The following is a 20,683-nucleotide window of genomic DNA, read 5'->3' as shown; positions in this document are numbered from 1 at the left end:
AATAGATCAAATAAAACAAAATAAGAATGAAACACGCTATCTCAGAGACCTCGAATAAATGGCAATTTAACTTTAGCACTTTGTAGGTGGAATTGCATTGGGTTATAACACTCAGAACCCTTATCAGCCAAAGCCCTAAATTTAGAGGGTGATAAAAGCTTTGTGTCCTCTGTTTCTATAACCTTTTATTTCTAAACCTTAAATCACCCAAAGGAGAATAAAGAAACCTCTGGATCTGCAATTGATTTCTTTATTCGAAATGACAAATTCATCCATTTTTATAACTTATTATTAATAAAACATACAACAATGATATATTACTATCCCAGTATAATCATTTCTCAGCTATTTTATGAATAATTAAATAGGTTTTTAGTAGATTCTATTTTTTACTTAAATATCACTAAATATTATTATCTGTGATAATCACCTTTCATTAACAGAGGAGGTCAGACATTTTGGTGGCTCTAAATCCTCTTTTTAATTTCACCTTCTTGTCATTGTCAAGAAGCTTCCACTAAACTTTTGTTTATTTCACCCTCCTCCCCCGCATCCCTCAGTGTGTATCCCTGGGCTCATGAAGACCTAGATGATTTTTTTTTCTTTTTTTAAACCATTTTTAATTGAATTACAGTTAATTTACAATGTTGTGTTAGTTTCAGGTGTACAAGAAAGAGATACGGTTCTATATATATATAGAGAGAATATATATATATTCTCTCTCTCTCTGTATATATATATACACACACACACATATATATTCTTTTTCAGGTTCTTTTCCATTATAGGTTATTACAAGATATTGAGTAGAGGTCCCTGTGCTATACAGTAGGTCTTTGGTTTTTTATCTATTTTGTTTTGGGAGAGGGGTTGTTTTTTAATAAATATTAAAAAAAATTTTTTTATAATAGGTCCTTGTTGGTTATCTATTTTAACAGACCTAGACAATTCCCTTTCGATCAGGTGCTCCCATCACAGCATGGAAGGTAAGTCACACATTCTGGGCACATCTCCAAATATATGGATGTGCTTTCAGACTGTCAGAGTCATTGAACAATCTGTTTAAAAGAGCAAATGTGGGTTATGCTGCATCTATACATTTAGGTTTTTTCCTGCTGGCTAGCTGAAATAAGTCTCTCTTGATAAAGAAAGAGGAAGTACCATCCTATTTATCAAGTCAGTATATGTTGTGGAGAACCAGCCCAGAATTCTCTATTTTATTAAACATCCATGGCAGGGAAGAAATGACAAAGTGCATTTTCAGACTAAGTTCAGTTGACATAACTGTACAGTATTTATACTTGTCCTACTGAATGAATCTAACTTCAACAGGGAAAAAGCAGAGAAAGGATTCTGGGTATTCATTCTTAGCATTCTCATTAAAGAAAAATTCTCTCCAACATGTATCTCTCTGTGCAGCAAAACTGAACTTGGAAATGTGTAGGGCAACCATGGCTTCTGGTTAAGACCTTGACCCAATCATGTAAAGTGGAATGAATTGTGCCTCTCTCCCCAGAAAGCTATTTGGAATCCTCAGAGGAAAATAGAAGTGCAAAGTGTACTTTTAAACAAATAAGGATTTTTATTGCTAAGATCAGCATGGGCAAGTTGAGGGTTTTGTGTCTCAGAATTGCCGATTCTGCAGACATGGATGACGGTTGAAGTATGGGAGGCGTGTGAACCACGCTGCTTCCTCTCCCTACCTGTGGCCTCAGCTTAGTCCCCTGCAGTTGGTAATCTTTTGTGCAATGCAGGTGCCCAGTTAATGCCACAGGGTGCCTGTCGTCTTTCCTAACTCCACAACAACGGGCTTCCTTTGCATTTTATTTTCATCTTTGGCCAGTCAACACTGGATTGACCCTTGGTTTTATAATAAAACCAATCTCGATTCAATATCCTTTTATCTAATTCCTCTAAATTTTTTTCTAAACGGGGTGTAGTTTCAGTGGAAAACAGAGAAGGCACAAAGGCATTACAGACTTGGCACCACTGGTATAGAAAGCAGTAAGCTATGTCACGAAATGATCTCCCCAGAGAGGCCATTAATTATTATGCCTTTGCCTCTTTTTATTTTCACCTACCCCTCCTGAGGAGAGATTTCCATCTCTAATAAATCTGCCGAAGTCACAAATTTAACCTTTAAGAATTTTGAAAATTTTGTTACCCACATATCCAAGAAGAAAAAAAAAAAGGCCTAATGAGATTTCACTGCCTCTGGAAATGATCACATTTTCACAGTTTATTTATAAAGTGTTATTTATACATGTTCATCTCACACATAATCATAAAGCGCACTTCACTGAAATGAGTTTCAATTAATATTAACAACACTAAGGGAAACAGACACTTTTACAAAGTTCTTCCCAGAAACCTTAATAAATAATAATATTTTGTAGAAATCTGGTGATTTGTCTTAACCAAAAAGTTCAAAATGTATCTCAAATAGAATATGGTTTCAGAATCTCAGGTAACCACTTCATCTATACTAGCACTTTTTTCAAACTTATAGACTTTTAGACTTTTCTCTCTGATGCTGGCTGAGAATGATTTTAAGTCCTGGAATAAAGGTGAATTTTTCTTAATTGGAAATTCCAAACAAATAAAAAGAAGTGCTAGCTTGAAGTGAAGAGTTATCAAAATTACTAATTTGGATACAAAAATTAGCTTCCACATTTTGGGACCCCTCTTCAAAATTTCCAAGAGGTGACCTCTTTTGGCATATACATTTTTTACAAAGTGCCCAGTTTTCAGAAATAATTTCCTCTTAACATTTACATATCTCTTTTTATTTGCAAAAGGGAAAGTGATAGTAATCTGTAAAGTCAGCATCCTGCTGTAGGTATTTTTAAAGGTCAAAAGGATTCAGGAATTTTTCTAGCTGATACACTCTGCAATAATTTAAAGAAGTTTATCAAAGGGTGCTTTAATTTTAGTTTAAAGTAAACTTATGCTGCTTCTCAATAGTTGTAAATCATTCAAAGGTTATAATTCTTCCATGTAACTCACATGTCAAAGACAAGTGACAGAGACTGCAGTTGAGATTAATACATCCAAGTCCTCTTGAATAGTAAGCCCTGACTTTCAAAGGCCTTACCAATAAAGAGTCAGTTCTGAAATGCCTTTCTAGTCATCACAGCAAGTTGACTGGGGGCAAGCCCTGGGTTCCTAAGGAATCCAGGCCCTTAGGCTGGGTTCAAGCACGAACTTTCTGATCACGCTATATTGTGATAGCCTCTTTATGTGACAGTCACCTTCACGAGAAGATATATTTTGTGAAGGGCAAAGATTACCTTATTAGCTTTAAGCACAAGCATTTTGGTAATACCTGGCAAAGAGGAGACAGTAAGTAAATTTGTTAAATAAATGAATGACTATCCAAAACATCTTAGGAGACCAGTGCCCTCATTTATAAAATAAAGATGAATAATTAGGTGGTCTATTTCCTCCTTTTGAGCTCTACAAATCTTCTAAAAAAATAATAATTCTACTTTTAAAAAGAAATCAATGGGTTTCTCTGACAATTTATGGTAATTTTGTTGGATTCTTCTTTAGAGGATTTTTTTTTAAAACATCTTATTGGAGTATAATTGCTTTACAATGGTGTGTTAGTTTCTGCTGTATAACAAAGTGAATCAGCTATACATATACATACATCCCCATATCCCCTCCCTGTTGCGTCTCCCTCCCACCCTCCCTACCCCACCCCTCTAGGTGGACACAAAGCACCAAAATGATCTCCCTGTGCTATGCAGCTGCTTCCCACTAGCTATCTATTTTACATTTGGTAGTGTATATATGTCCATGCCATTCTCTCACTTCGTCCCAGCTTACCCTTCCCCCTCCCCGTGTCCTCAAGTGCATTCTCTATGTCTGCGTCTTTATTCCTGTCCTGCCCCTAGGTTCTTCAGAACCTTTTTTGTTTTTTTTAGATTCCATATATATGTGTTAGCATGTGGTATTTGTTTTTCTCTTTCTGACTTACTTCACTTTGTATGACAGTCTCTAGGTCCATCCACTTCACTACAAATCACTCAATTTCGTTTCTTTTTATGGCTGAGTAATATTCCATTGTATATATGTGCCACATCTTCTTTATCCATTCATCTGCTGATGGACACTCAGGTTGCTTCCATGTCCTGGCTATTGTAAATAGTGCTGCAATGAACATTTTAGTACATGACTCTTTTTGAATTATGGTTTTCTCAGGATATATGCCCAGTAATGGGATTGCTGGGTCATATGGTAGTTCTATGTTTAGTTTTTTAAGGAACCTCCATACTGTTCTCCATAGTGGCTGTATCAACTTACATTCCCACTAACAGTGCAAGAGGGTTCCCTTTTCTCCACACCCTCTCCAGCGTTATTGTTTGTAGATTTTTTGATGATGGCCATTCTGACTGGTGTGAGATGATATCTCATTGTAGTTTTGATTTGCATTTCTCTAATGATTAATGATGTTGAGCATCCTTCCATGTGTTTGTGGGCAATCTGTATATCTTCTTTGGTGAAATGTCTATTTAGGTCTTCTGCCCATTTTTGGATTGGGTTGTTTGTTTTTTTGATATTGAGCTGCATGATATGCTTGTATGTTTTGGAGATTAATCCTTTGCCAGTTGCTTCGTTTGCAAATATTTTCTCCCATTCTGAGGGTTGTCTTTTCATCTTGTTTATGGTTTCCTTTGCTGTGCAAAACTTTTAAGTTTCATTAGGTCTCATTTGTTTATTTTTGTTTTTATTTCCATTTCCCTAGGAGGTAGGTCAAAAAGGATCTTGCTGTGATTTATGTCATGGAGTGTTCTGCCTAGGTTTTCCTCTAAGACTTTTATAGTGTCTGGCCTTACATTTAGGTCTTTAATCCATTTTGAGCTTATTTTTGTGTATGGTGTTAGAGAGTGTTCTAATTTCATTCTTTTACATGTAGCTGTCCAGTTTTTCCAGCACCACTTATTGAAGAGGCTGTCTTTTCTCCATTGTATATTCTTGCCTCCTTTATCAAAGATAAGGTGACCATATGTGCATGGGTTTATCTCTGGGCTTTCTATCCTCTTCCTTTGATCTATATTTCTGTTTTTGTGCCAGTACCATACTGTCTTGATTACTGTAGCTTTTTTTTTTTTTTTTTTTTGTGGTACGTGGGCTTCTCACTGTTGTGGCCTCTCCCGTTGCAGAGCACAGGCTCCAGACGCGCAGGCTCAATGGCTATGGCTCACGGGCCCAGCCGCTCTGCGGCATGTGGGATCTTCCTGGACCGGGGAACGAACCCGTGTCCCCTGCATCGGCAGGCGGACTCTCAACCACTGCGCCACCGGGGAAGCCCCTTTCCCTTCTAATGAATAGAATGTGGCACAAAGTGATGCTAGCGACTTCTGAGACTAGGTCACAAAATGGTTCGCTTCTGCATGGCTCTTCCTCTCCTGGATCACTTGCTGTTGGGGGAGCCAGCAGCCACACTGTGAGGATGCTCAAGCAGCCTGTGGAGAGGACCATGTGAGGAGGAACTAGGGCCTCCTGTCAATAAAGTGAGAGAGTGGCAGGGACACACACAGTTTCCTAAATCTTCCCATAGTATGGTCATTTCTGTACATGTTTATGGTTCCTGACAGACAAACTATTCTGTTTGCTGGAACTGTGTCTTTCTCAGTCTCGCATTTCTAGAGTCTAGTACAATGCTTAGCACTTTAAATGTATATTTTAAAAAATAAAGAGAGGTGAGAAGGAGGGAGGAATGCGTCTTATTTAGCTGTAAGAATAAATACCATGATCGCCCTGCTACTGAACAATGATCTTCCCTGTTGGGTGGTCTGCAGTGGTGGCCACAGGGCTATCACTGTGGCCAGGACTGAGTTTTTACTGTGAAGGGGCCTCAGACTTCCTGCTGTAAAGACCGCATCCCTAGGAGACCTTGTGCTCAGAAGCACGACCCCTCCCAGTTAAAATCTGTGCCTTGCTATCTCTTTCTCCCCCAGGGTCCTCACGTGGAACAGTCGCTGGAGAAATCGGTCCCCCTCGCCTTTTCCTTTTATCAGAATGAATCTCGCGTGTGTGTGTGTGTGTGTGTGTGTGTGTGTGTGTGTGTGGCAGTGAGACAGAGATGGAGGAAATGATGGGGCTTGTATGGGAAGAGTAAGAACCGGAGACCAGGGCTGCATGGAAAATTTTGTTTGTAATCTCCACAATCAGAATTCTTTTACCTTTTAAGTGAGGGCTATAATTTATAGTTTGTTTCTAGAGTGTTATCAGTACAGAGTTCAGACCTCACATTTTGACAATTACAATCAGAGGGTAAGCTTGTTTTCTAGGGATTATGAGGCAATTATCACATTATTCTATTGATAGCCCATTCTGGATCTAAGCTCAGACAACATCACATTGAAACAGAACTTCACTCCTAAACGTTTGGAAAACACTTATTGATCCCCTACGATCTTGACTCTAAGACCTATTTTAAATAACTTCAAATTCCTGATAACACACACTTGCATTTGCTTAAGGCTAACTTTAGCATGTTCTTTGTAAAGAGGCTGCTAAACTTATTTCCCAGACACATCAATTCATTTTAGGATCTTATTTTTCCATATATTAAAAAAGTCCACATGTTTATGTTTGCATGATCCCCAAGTGGTCTTTGAGAAGAGAGTAGGCAGGTGAGTTTTCAAAATCTCTCATTGCCAGAGCTCCAGGGGAAGGCTGCGGTGCGTGAGATCTCTGCCAGGGCAATCCCAGCGGACAGGACTTCCGCTGAAAGATTGCTAACTCAGCAGGTGCGGGGAGAGGCATAGACCCTGGCAGGTGCTAATAAAAAACCTGGAGGAGAACAAAGGGAGCATTCTCCACACTCCTCTGAAAACTGCACGCACAGGAAGTGAAGCTTTGTCTGGGAGGCACGTGGGCTTCATCACAGCCCACTAGGCAGAACAAGATCAATGCTATTGTCCGAAATGGGTTCAATGCGCACTATTGTGGCTGCTGAAATGACTTGAGTGACGGGGCAAGATAAACTCCACCTGGTTCTTACATCCTGAAATGCCCATGTCATCGAGTGGGCCACCTTCCACCTTTCCCATTCCCGTGGCTAAGTCAGAGTCAACCTAAAATCTCCCAGGGTTATGCTGTCCTCTTTTATGGATCATCCACCTTCTACGTTTCTTGTTTCTTCCAATATTCTGAAGTTGTATCTACACATAAACGTGTGAGGGGCTGGGAGTGCAAAAAAGAAACAGGCTGATTTCCAAAAGACTTACTGATTTAATTCCGTTCCCTCCTAAGCCCCTTCCTGCCCCTAGCAGGTTTGTGTTTATAAATCAGGCCAGCTTGGGTTTTGGTGCTTCCCCATCTCCACAGGCACATAGGTTTTGCACGGTACATAGGTTTCTTAGGTTAAAAAGAAAATAAATCAGATAAATAAAGGCACACTAAGGAGAGAGTAATAAATCAGATTTTTTTTCTTCCTATAATACATGGTAAAAGAAAAACCTGGTGATTGCAGCAGAACAAGTCATCCCTATATAAGGCAGTCCTCCCCTCGACAGGAAATTTAGCCACCCTGCCTGCCTCATTTCTGCCTTTCCAATCCCCATCCTCCAGCACCATGATACCCAAAAAGTGCTCCCACACATCTAAAAATACTCTCAGTTAAGATCCATGACCTGAGAAGATCATACTTATAATAGAAAGAACAGCGGCAGTGATGCAGTGAATGCCTGCTAGATACTAAGCGCTCTATTATTGCCTCATACTTAACCCAGGGTACACTATTCTCTAGCAGAGGAATTTCAAGCTCTTGGCTGGGTGAGTATTTGGAAGCAGATGAAACTTCCTGGTGCCATTCAAATCACAGGAAGATAAACTGTTCATGCTCAGGTCAACCTTGGCTGAGACCCACTGCGGAAATCTCCGTGAACTTACACACAAAGCAGTTCTGCTCCATTCGGCCAGTTTCTTCAGCAGGGATGCCTGATCCATGGACTATATGGTACTTCTTAGGGTCTGCTTGAGGACATAGCTCTACAGAACAGAGTATAACTATTTTATCTGCCACTGCCAACATTTACTTATTACAACACTGGTCTCATGTGGTTATGCATTTATGTAGAGGAAATGTTTAAGCAACTGTATTATAAATGGGGGAAAGTGAAGGGATATAAAGGGAGATAAGGTCCTACACTTCACTCGAACAGTTAAATGACAACACCAGTCATCATTTAACCACTGATAAGATAAACAAATGCACACATGCACACACACACAACATACTCAAAGTACGCTCAAAGACACTAGATAAATCAAAATAAAATTCTAAAATGAAATAAAAAGCCTCTTGGATATTTCATGCTCTCATGGAGAAAAGATGGAGGGAGAGGGGATTTTTATTGATTGAATTTAACCCTCAAAATGATGGTATTTGCTTACAATTAACTAGATAAAGTTTTCTCTATATACAGAATGTGGGCTTGAAATAAACATATATATTTATTTGATACTTTTGAGTTAGTATCCTGAAAACCCATACCAGTTACATGTTTAATAGTGAAACGGTGGGATAATTGAGGTTTATTTTCTCCTGTGAATTTACACATTCCTATAAGCGGCACCAGGTAGAGAGTATTTAGAATCATCTTACAGAAGCAAAAATTATGTCTTCGAGAAGTTCAGTGATTCAGAAAATTGTAGGTCTAAGATTAAAAACCAACTAATCTGGGCTTCCCTGGTGGTGCAGTGGTTGAGGGTCCGCCTGCTGATGCAGGGGACACGGGTTCGTGCCCCAGCCCGGGAAGATCCCACATGCCGCGGAGCGGCTGGGCCCGTGAGCCATGGCCGCTGAGCCTGCGCGTCTGGAGCCTGTGCTCCGCAACGGGAGAGGCCACAACAGTGAGAGGCCCGCGTACCGCAAAAAAAAAAAAAAAAAAAAAAAAGATAACTAATGAGGACCTACTGTATAGCACAAGGAACTCTACTCAATATACTGTAATGGCCTATATGGGAAAAGAATCTAGAAAAGAGTGGGTATATATAAATGTATAATTGATTCACTTTACTGTACAGCAGAAACTAACACAACATTGTAAATCAACTATACTCCAATAAAAATTTTAAAAATAATTAAAACACACACACACAAAGAAAGGTGGTTGCCAGGGGCTGAGGGTGGGATAAATGGGGAGATGTTGGTCAAAGGGTACAGACTTAATTATGCAGGATGAGTAAGTTCTGTAGATTTAAGGTACACCATGGTGACTCTAGTTAATAATACTGTATTGTATACTTGTAATTTGCCAAGTGAGTAGATCTTAAGTATTCTCACCACCCACCTACACACACACCCATCTCCCCCTACACACACACACACACAAATGTTAACTCTGTGAAGTGATGAAAATGTTAATTAACTTGATTTGTGTAATCATTTCATGATTTACATATATATCAAAACATCACGTTGTACACCATAAATATACACAATTTTTATTTGTCAATTATACCTCAAATCAAACTGGGATAAAATAGAGACCAAATTCAATGTCAATTTCTGTGTGATACCTGGAAATAATCTGCTTCTGCCTCTGGGCCCACAAAGTAGTTGCCTGCGTCTTTACTCTATTTCTTACCACATTAATTGTGTTTATGACCATACATCTCTCTACCCCTTGAGATGAGAGCTCCTCAAGAGCAAGGCCAAGGGGCTGTGGGTCTTTGGATCCCCAGTACCTGTCTGGCACATGATTAGATGTGATACATGTGTCTCCAGGCATGAGCAATGAATGGTCTCTAAACAGTGTAACACCTAGAAGAGAGAATGATACTGCTATCTGATAGACCTATATCCAAAACCAGTCCAGACACTCATGTAACCTTTATAAGCTGTCTCTTCATTTGTAATAAAGGGTTACAGGCTTACGTCCTTATTATGAGAACTAAATGAGATAATTTAAATAAAGTACCTAATATTTCAAGTGGTAATTATTAGCACATGTGCATGCACATGACTGGTTTGGACTAGTTTGTCTGCAATTCATACCTGAAAACCTGAGAAGAAATGGAGAAATGGAGAAATGGAGAAATAATACTCTTAATCCAAACAGATAAATTGTCCATTTTTGACTCAGTCAATCTGAACCATGTAAAGTGAACTAAACTCATTGTTTAAAATCTCCTAGGTGCAGCATGGCTATCTCACAAGTGTGCACACAGGGACCAGAGACAAAAGAAGCTTCTAAATATAGACCCGTAAGAACCAAAGCACACCAACACTTATGAATTTTTATTTTTCTTAATCCTTAGAATTTCCTACCTGTTTCTTTAATTTCAAAAGCAACATCTATGAAAAGTAGAGATATTTTTTCCCTTCTTCTCTCAAGCCAATTGCCAGCTAGGAGGAGATGGGGTTCATGTTTCCTAAACTTTAAACCTCTGATGATGATTATTTCAGAGACTGTTTTAGGTCCAACAGACAGTTTGATCTACCTTGGAGAAATTATATAAATTTATGTAAAACGCAACAACTGAAAGACTAGTCTTGTCATAAAATATGAAAAATGAACACAGAGAGACAAAGGAAAACTATCTCTGGAAGCTCACAAGTCAGACTTTTTTAATTGAATAAGATTCAGAAGTGGTTGTTTTCAGAAGATATTAAACCCGACCCCTGATTTCATCAGGCCTGTGTTCGAAGGGATCTTTCCCACTAGAAAAGCTACATACCAAGTAAACATGACAGAAATTGTCATTCCCCTTGTCACTCAGGAAAGCCATCTGCTCCTGAGTTAAAGCCATTTTCTGTTAAATTCACCAGCATGCTAATTAAAGAATGACGGGAGGGATGGTGAAGCTGCCAGATGCTATGAAGATATATCACTGTCTTTTTACATGGTTAGGCAAATGTTTAATTAAACCTGCAGCTGCTGTGTCTGCTCTACCCACCAACACAGCTAAATCTCATTTACCTGAGAAAATCATTTCATATTAGTGTCTTTCAAGAGGTGAAACAACTTAAAACAGACTTTGCTGAAATATTTAATGCCTTTGTACATGATCTAATTAAATGCATCAGTAACTACATCAGGCAATTTGAACCTGACTTTCCTTGGTCTTCCTGTTGTGTCTCGTGATAGATAATCAGATGTCTCCTCAATGGTACCCTTCTTTGGAGGAATATAATTACAGAGAGTCTAAGGAGAACTATGGATGCTCAGCCTGCCTCTATTACATTTGATTTGGGTGTATGAGTTTTCATGCATTAAAAAGACCTCTTTTGGAAGAAAATTAGAGAAATCCAAGAGGAGATGGCAACGAAATGCAGTGCCAGGGTTTTCTTGCTCTGAAACTCTTGCTAATGACTGATAGTCATCAGTCAGCACCTTGGGCCTGTCCTGACCACCCTCTTCAAGGAAATTTACAGCCATTTTCTGTCACCAACAAAATTAAATTTTGTTTGAATTTTGGACTTATGCACATTCTTCTTTTTAATTGAGCACAATATTTTGATCATCAGTGGATTTTAGCTGGAAATCATGCTACATATCACAAAATTCAAAACAAATCTTAACTCTTAACGGATGCTAACTTCGGGTCAAGATAAAGACCACTGTAGCACAGGGAGATCAGCTCGGTGCTTTGTGACCACCTAGAGGGGTGGGATAGGGAGGGTGGGAGGGAGAGAGACACAAGAGGGAAGAGATATGGGAACATATGTATATGTATAACTGATTCACTTTGTTATAAAGCAGAAACTAACACACCATTGTAAAGCAATTATACTCCAATAAAGATTAAAAAAAAAAAAAAAGAAGACCATTGTCTGAATTGAGGATCCTGAAGACTGGATATAGTCTCTTTTGTTGATGGGTTTTTAGATTAATGTCGTAAGGATCGCATGCAGTGCAAAGGGGGAAGAAAAGGGTTTGTAGAGGTCTGCTGAGAGTCGAGCTTCGGCAGCAGTCAGCTTCGCCTCCTTGCTTGGTTGGTCCTACAGTGCTGGACCAGCAAAGCTGGTGAGATGATTTGCCTGAAAGAAGAAGTGGCAGGATATGAGAGCCAAAGGGAACCATCATCGGCCTGCATTTGTGCTGCAAATTTAAGCCCACGAGTTTTGGATTCTATTGGCTCTCTCTTGCCAGTGTGCTTGGCCTCCTAGCAAGTACTTGCCCAAGCACAACCAAACCATCAGTTTCTTTCAGACTTTCCATCAGAGAGTCTGTTTCCCTCCCAGAAGAGTTGGGGCAAAATGCCCCAGTTACTGTTTTGATGGGTCCCATTCATGATGTACTACTGCTGGAGTGGCACATTGAACTTTGTGATTTTCTTTCTTGCTGAGGAGCCTGAAGGGAACTTGCTTAGAGAAAACTTGTGACCTTGTCAGTTTGATGCAGTAAATATTTTATCACTCTGGTAATGAGACAGCTGGTGCCTCACCAACTAACCCTAGACTAATACTCCCCATCCCCCAAGTAAAAAATAGCTTCTAAAGGCAAGAGCTGAGAAGGTCCAGAAAAGCAGTAGAGGAAGCTCATAGGGGAGGCGTGAAACAGTGAGAGCTTAAAGGTAGAACACTGTTTTGGGAGCCTGCACCCTGGTATGAGTTTTGCTCTGTTTCATTGTAATAGTGTCAGATGGCATAACTCTGAAATCAGTGGAATTAACCTTTTCTATTTTGAGTTTGCTGTTGTTTGCTTTTTTTTGTTTGTTTGTTTGTTTTATTTGGCCGCAGGAGTTCCCTGATCAGGGATCAAACCTGCACTCCCACCCTGCAATAGAAGCGTAGTCTTAACCACTGGACCACCAGGGAAGTCCCCGCTTTTGTTTTTAAGAAGAACCCTCACCATCCTATAACCACGCCACAGCTATGTTTTGACAGCATGGGCCACGACCATTAACATACTGTTCTCTTCCTTATTCTTTATTTAGGAATAAACTAGTGCAGAAACTAAGAAGACAAGACACACAGAATTGGTGTGCCCTTCCCTTTAAGCAACTCAGTGGGGAAGTGTTAGACAGTCATTCCCTCCCTTGTCTAAGTCAGTCTTCAGTCTTCTCCTTTCTGAATATTAAATTGAGTCTCCAAATTAAAAGAATCAGACAATCAATTAGGGGGTTACCACTTGACTTGGGCCTTTCTGGTTTCACATTTACAGTTTACTGCAACCTGTCCATCGGCAACAGTCCAAGAAAACTGGTGCTGTGAATGCAGCTGCCCGGTGTCTCTGCCATGGACATATGCTGGACTTAAAAATATTAACCCAAAGCTCTAAATACACCTGTTGTTCTTCCATGGGTATCAACTGATGCAAGTGAGTTCTCTCTGGAGAGAAATTGAAAAGTGGAGGAAGGAAATATTCCTTCTAAAAACACACAAAGTAAACAGGGCTTCCCTGGTGGCACAGTGGTTGAGAATCTGCCTGCTAATGCAGGGGACAAGTGTTCGAGCCCTGGTCTGGGAGGATCCCACATGCTGCAGAGCAACTAGGCCCGTGAGCCACAACTACTGAGCCTGCGTGTCTGGAGCCTGTGCTCCGCAACAAGAGAGGCCGCGATAGTGAGAGGCCCACGCACCGCGATGAAGAGTGGCCCCTGCTTGCCACAACTAGAGAAAGCCCTCACACAGAAATGAAGACGCAACACAGCAAAAATAAATAAATTAATTAATAAACTCCTACCCCCAACATCTTCAAAAAAATAATAAAACACACAAAGTAAACAGATTCTTGAAAACCTAATTCCATATAAAAATTAAGTAACTGTGGTGACATAAATGAAGAGCTATTCATTATCTTGTGAGTCAAGCAAAGAGGAAAAAAATTAGTGACCAATGGTAATAGTCAATTACAGGAAAGTAACTGAAAGTATATGGTAACAATATTCTGTTCTTAGTTTATAAACATGGCATTTATAAACATCTGCTTAGGAGGAAATGGGCTTTGGATTGATTTCTTAGCGGTGGGGTTATTCAGTTTCACTTTTCCTCAGATGACAGGTTGTGGCTAAGAATGTAATTTGTGACTTTGTACTATGACAGGCTTATTGATCTTGGCTTTATTTGTGCCATATACTAACCAGTTGAAACGTACAGTCAAGACAAGGCAGTAATTTGCAGAGAAAGTGTTACGTGTATTTTCAAGGAGGTTCTCAGTCATTGTCGTCAACAATAGCCAGAAGTAGCTAATTTAGATGGAATGCGTATTCATCTGCTCAGGTTGCCGTAACAAAATACCATAGACTGGTTGACTCCGACAATAGAAATTTATTTTCTCATGTTTCTAGAGGCTGGGAAGTCCAAGATCAGGGTCCCAGGATGATCAAGTTGTGATGAGATCACTCTTCCTGGTATTCAGACAGCTGATTCTAGCTGTGTTCGCACATAGAAAAGAGAGAGAGAATCTGGTGTCTCTTTGTATAAGGACCGCCCCCCACCCCATGACCTCATCTAAACCTGATTAACTCCCAAAGGCCTCATCTCCTAATAGCATCAAATTGAAGGTTAGGGCTTCAACATATGAAGATTAGGGGAACACAATTCAGTTCATAGCAGTTAGCACAAGAGACTTATAAATGCACTCCCAACTCATCTGTGTTCTTATCCTTTTAGCAATTATTCTTTTTTTTTTTTTTTTTTTTTTTTTTTGTGGTACACGGGCCTCTCACTGTTGTGGCCTCTCCCGTTGCGGAGCACAGGCTCTGGACGCGCAGGCTCAGCGGCCATGGCTCACGGGCCCAGCCGCTCCGCTGCATGTGGGATCTTCCCAGACCGGGGCACGAACCCGAGTCCCCTGCATCGGCAGGCGGACTCTCAACCACTGCGCCACCAGGGAAGCCCTAGGCTATCTTAATTTGAGAAAATATTTTAAGGCTTTTAATCAAAATATATTACAGAAGAGTGTACATATTATAAAAATAAAATTTGGTAATTTTTTATAAACTAAACATACTCACTTTACCAGAACCCAGAAAAAGAAATTGTACATTTACCGACACCTCAGAAACCCCTTCTTGTGGTCCCATCCACTAACTACCCCTCGAGGTAACAATTACTCTGACTTCTAACAGCTCAGATTACTTTAGCCAGTTTATGTATTTTATATATCATAATCATACATTATCTACTCTTTTGTATCTGTCTTCTATGCTCAATTTTATGTCTAAGAGATTCATCCATATGTGTGTAGATATGTATATATCATTCATTTATCTCTGTATGGTATTCCATTAAGTGAATATTCCATGATATTGTCATCAATTTTTAAAGTCAATGGGCATTTGGGTAGCTTCCAGTTTGGGGCTACATAATGCTGCTGTTAATATTCTAGATGGTGCCTTTTGGTGACTAAATATAGGAGTGGACTTATTGGATCATAAGATATGCTTGTATTTAGTTTTACTTTTCCCAAATGGTAATACCAGTTTACACTCAAGCAGCAATGTATGAGTTCCAGTTGGATTAAAAGTTTTCAAGCAGAGGAGAAAATGTTGCAAAGGAATTTCTTCATTGAGAAGAAACTCACTCAAATACACTCAAATCCCCAGACTAGTTAATGTAATACTTTTTTCTCATTCTAATTTTCCGTGGGCTAAATGACTAGGGATAAAAATAGAAATTATTCTACTACTACGTATATAATTTTTATTAATTCATTAGTAAACTACAACCCCCTTGTCTTATAACTAAACACTGACTTTCTCAAAGTCCAATTCAAATGCCACTGTTTCCATAAGGTTTATCTTCTCAATTAGCAATGATGTCATTCATTTAAACTCTTTTTCACTTTATGCTGTTTATACTCCAGCTCATATTTTGATTACATTGTGTATCTTATCACCTCTGATTTATTACAGGCTTGAGGGCAGGGATTGTACTTTTTAAAAATATATGTTATTGTCTATTCCACATAGGCTTTTGCTCATAAAGGGAGATTTTCATATATTTGTTCAGCGAATAAATAATTTCCACATTTATTATGATGAGTCCCACTCATTTATTTCTAGCATCACCGTGTGTCAGGTGTGTCAGTGTCTCTTTGCCTTAGAGAACAAATGACTAAAGACTCGATTTCATAAAATTTTAATTTGAAGCTCATCTCCAACTAGCCCCAGGGAGCAGGGTGTGGGAAAGAATGTAGAGGGAAGGCAGCAAGTCAAGCAATTTTTACTGTTCACAGGAATGCAGTGCCATATACTCTCTAGGAGCTCTGGGGATTTAAGTATCAGAGGGATTGCCGGCAGCTTGGGTTTGCATATGCAGCACTGTTTTGGAATGCTCATATGGTGTGTGGTTGTGCTGTGCCTGGAACTGACAGTGCCATCTGTTCCTTGCTTTACTGAGCAATGAGACTTAGCTTCACTCTCCAAATGAGCACACTTGCATGTACACACACACACACACACACACACACACACACACACAGCCAACCTCCACCCCAGCCTAAACAGAAAACACTTGACGGACTTTCCATTTCAGGTTTTCATCTCAGCAGGAAGTTCAGATGAGTTAGGTATCTGAATACAGCCAGACTGAGGTCCTCCTCTTTCTTGGAGAACTGTGAGGTCCAAGTGGCTAGGAAACCAGTAATCACCACGTGAAAATCCACTCAGCATGGAAGATGAGTTATAATGACAGATGGTACCAGTCAAAAAAAAAAAAAAAGCTCTATAGAAAGAAGCAGCCTGGAAGGGTATCAGTGGTATCAGTATAGAAGTCAGACATGGACGACATAGTAAAATAGCAATGAGAGATGATCGAAACAATTTTTAAGAATTGTTAAGAAGAACTATTTTGTTAAGTATACTGTATATTTATCTGCTATTTAGAAACAATAGTCATTTGCTCATATCATCATCTTCATCAAACAGAAAAACAACGGAGCTCAGTGTTCCATAGGTGCAGCTGTGTTGTAGGAGATCACGTGTCCAGAACAGAAACAGAGAAGTTGAGCAACATGATTAGTGAGCTATAGGTGCAGACAATATATGTCCAGTATTTTCTGTGATTTTCTACATTTTAGGTAATCTTATTTTTTCAAAAAAAAAGACTGAAAGATTGACTAAATGTATAAGATAATTTAATGTTTACACAATTGTAAGTCTTTTCACACAAAAAAAATTTCACAAATCAAGAAAAGTCCTTTTTTCAGAAGAGGAATCTTGATTTTGGACTCAGAAAATACAGCCATCATAATGATGGCCTTGAGAATAACGGTGTCAATGCACGTGTGTGGGTGAAGCAATGATCAATTTCAGCAACATGTTGACATCATCTGAAAAAAAAGTCTTTCATTACAAAACACAGAGAAATGTTGGATAAGATACAAGTATTCTTTCAAGTGTATTAACTGAGCTTGTTAGACAGTAAGAAGCAATTCCTTTGGTGACAAAATGAAAAGGAAACTGCAAACCTGCAAGGTAAGCTTGTAAGCTGACCTGGTGAAAGACTCCTGTTTGAAGGAAGGAGGAAGTTTCAGTAGCCTATGGACTTCTATTTTATGCCCACAGAGGACTAGACCTTGGGTAACCTGGCGCAAAAAGTTCACGTCCTAATAGGGTATTTGCATAGTCTCAAAGTGTCTCCCCCGCAATATGTAGTAATTTACAAAGGGAAAATAATAAATTTACAGAGGAGCTTCCTGGCAGACGCTACCTTAGCCAAGTGATCATGGTTAACATGGTGATACCTCTATACTGACGTCAGGTACCCCCTGATAGGGTGCATTGAGGAAGGCACGTCACTTCTGTCGTGTCCTTCCCAATGATGCAGGACTTCAGCATAATCATGAGAAAACATGGACCAAACCCAAAGTGAGGGATATTCCACAAAATAACCGAGCACAGAAAGTACCAAGGTCATGAAAGACAAGGGAAGAAAGAGGCACCGTCACAGATCGGAGGAGATGGAGGAGATGCAACCACTAAATGTAAGGGGTTTCCCTGGTGCAGTGGTTGAGAATCTGCCTGCCAATGCAGGGGATAAGGGTTCAAGCCCTGGTCCGGGAAGATCCCACATGCCGCGGAGCAACTAAGCCCGTGTGCCACAACTACTGAAGCCCGCACGCCTAGAGCCTGTGCTCCGCAACAAGAGAAGCCACCGCAATAAGAAGCCTGCGCACCACAATGGAGAGTAGCCCCCACTCGCCGTAACTAGAGAAAGCCCACACACAGCAGCGAAGACCCAATGCAGCCAAAAATAAATAAATAAATAAATAAATAAAATATATTAAAAAAAAAAAGTAACGTGAGATTCTGCATCGGATCCTAGAACAGAAAAAGACATTAATTGAAAACCTGGTGAAATCTGTGTTTATCTTATTTATTTTATTACTTTCAGTTAACAGGACTGTAACAAGTTTAATTTCTCTCTTTTGATAAATGTACTGTGTTCATGGAATATGTTCACATAGGACAAAATTGTATATGGTTATGGAAGATGTTCACGTAAAGATGAAGGGTATGTAAGAACTCCATATTGTTTTTGCAATTCTTTAAAGCTAAAATTATCTCCAAAAAATTTACTGTTAAAGAAAAAAATAGATACCAGTGACCCAATGTCCTCCTTGTGGTTATAAAGGGGATCAAGAGAAAAAAATGAAACAAGGCAGATGAAATGGGAAAAGAGGGCCATTAAATCATGACTAGGAGAATTTATTAAATTCGACTCATATGATGGACTGGCAGGGCCTCTTTTTCTCCTTCTTCGACTATGACAGATTGTGTAAGAAGGTGTGCAGACACAGCGCCCATTCACTCCTTCCCACTTGCTGGAGTCACCAGCAAGTGACAAACTCCTACTAATGGAAATGCCAACCTCCAAAGGAAGCCATCAGACAAGCAGGCACCATCAGGTTCCAGGTGGCTTGAAATCTCCTGGAAGCAGCTCCTATCTCTTTGAACAAAGATCTGCTCTGGGCACGGTGACTGTAATGGAACCATAAAAGTAACAAGTCATTAAACGAGCCTCAGGCTAAAAAGCCTGGAAAAGTGAAAGTGGGGGAATATTCAAATTAATCAAATCCAACTAATGATACATTCAATCAGTGGAAATCTATTACTCCAGGTTGTATGTTCTTTAATACTCCTGAGGGTTTTTTCTCTTATATTCCAGAAAGAATATAAGAAAATATAAAGCAAAATTTGATAAAAATCCAAAGAAAATGAGAGAATCCATATTTCTCCCCTAATTAATAGCTCAAGGAGATGAAAGATTTTTAAAGAAAATTCAAATAGTGCAATTAGCAAGATTTATCTAATGACAACAGTTAGAGAATTCTCATTCTTTAGAAGCATAAATGGAGCTTAACAAAATTGACCATATACAAAGTTAAAAATCATGTCTAAATATACCAGATAGTCTGTATCAAACATATTACTTTCTCTACCCATTATACAATTAAATTAGAAATCAGAAACACAAAGATAAATAAAGTTCCTCATAACTGTAAGCTTAAAAACAGACTTCAAAGAAGAATCATTATGGAAATAAAGTATTTGGAAATGAATTATAGATACTACCTATGAAAATTTGGATGGAAGTTCATGGCATTATGCAATAAAAGAAGAATTTTAAAAGAATGAGCTAAGCATGCACTTAAGAAGTTAGAAAAAGAACAGAATAAACCCAAAGAGAATAGAAAGAAAGAATACGGGCCAAAATAAGAAAACCAAGGTATTATAGAAAGAATGAACAAAGACTAACATTGGTTCTTTGGGGAGAAAAATATAGCTCTATATTTGATTTTTTTAAGAAGGAAATTGCAAATAAGCAAGATTAGGAATGAAAAGAGAACATGAATATAGTGTAACAGATGTTACAGAAAGAATAATGGAACACAGGTTGGAGGTTGCAAGGATATCAGGAAGCCCCTATTTAACCTCTCTGGGCTTTGGCTTTTCTTCACTGGCTGCACATTTTTTGTTTTACTTTATTTGATATTTTGCTCTTCAAAGCTGAATATTCCATTTTTTCGGTATAAGCTCACCTTCTAGTCTATAGAGGCTTGTGCTTGTGGGATCTGTACATCTCTTTAGCCAACAGGGTTGCAGAAAAAGAAAGACAGGTATTCAACCACAGAAGCTCAGAGGAAAGAAAACTCACCCAAGCACAGTGAATAACTAGACAGGCGGTATTCCTTCCCCCTTTTCCACTCCTGAGCCTCTTCATACTCTTATGGTCAGTTACAAGTTACTTTTTTCCAAGTCTATCTCTGTACTCATTTCTAGGGTACAAATAACAGACGACTTAATTTGGGCAGTTTGGAAGAAACCGGGGAAAATAGATTTTTCTTTCACTCTGGAGTTCTGATGAGAGCACAGGAGCTGTAGATATAAAACTATAAAACAACATAGTGGGAATTCCCTGGTGGCGCAGGGGTTAAGAATCTGCCTGCCAATGCAGGGGACACGGGTTCGAGCCCTGGTCTGGGAAGATCCCACATGCCGTGGAGCAACTAAACCCGTGTGCCACAACTACTGAGCCCATGTGCTGCAACTACTGAAGCCCACGCACCTAGAGCCCATGCTCTGCAACAAGAGAAGCCACCACAGTGAGAAGCCCACACACTGCAACAAAGACCCAATGCAACCAAAAATTTAAAAAAAAAGCAAACCGAAATAGTTTCTGCAGAAATTCCTATCCAAATGAAGAGGCCTACCACATTTTACAGGGGGTTTTACAGCGATAAGGGACACAGTTAATAGACATCACAGTTGC

Source organism: Mesoplodon mirus (assembly GCF_964341445.2).
Source record: "Mesoplodon mirus genome assembly, chromosome: 17".
NCBI classification, from domain to species: domain Eukaryota; kingdom Metazoa; phylum Chordata; class Mammalia; order Artiodactyla; family Ziphiidae; genus Mesoplodon; species Mesoplodon mirus.
This window is presented reverse-complemented; position numbering follows the sequence as displayed.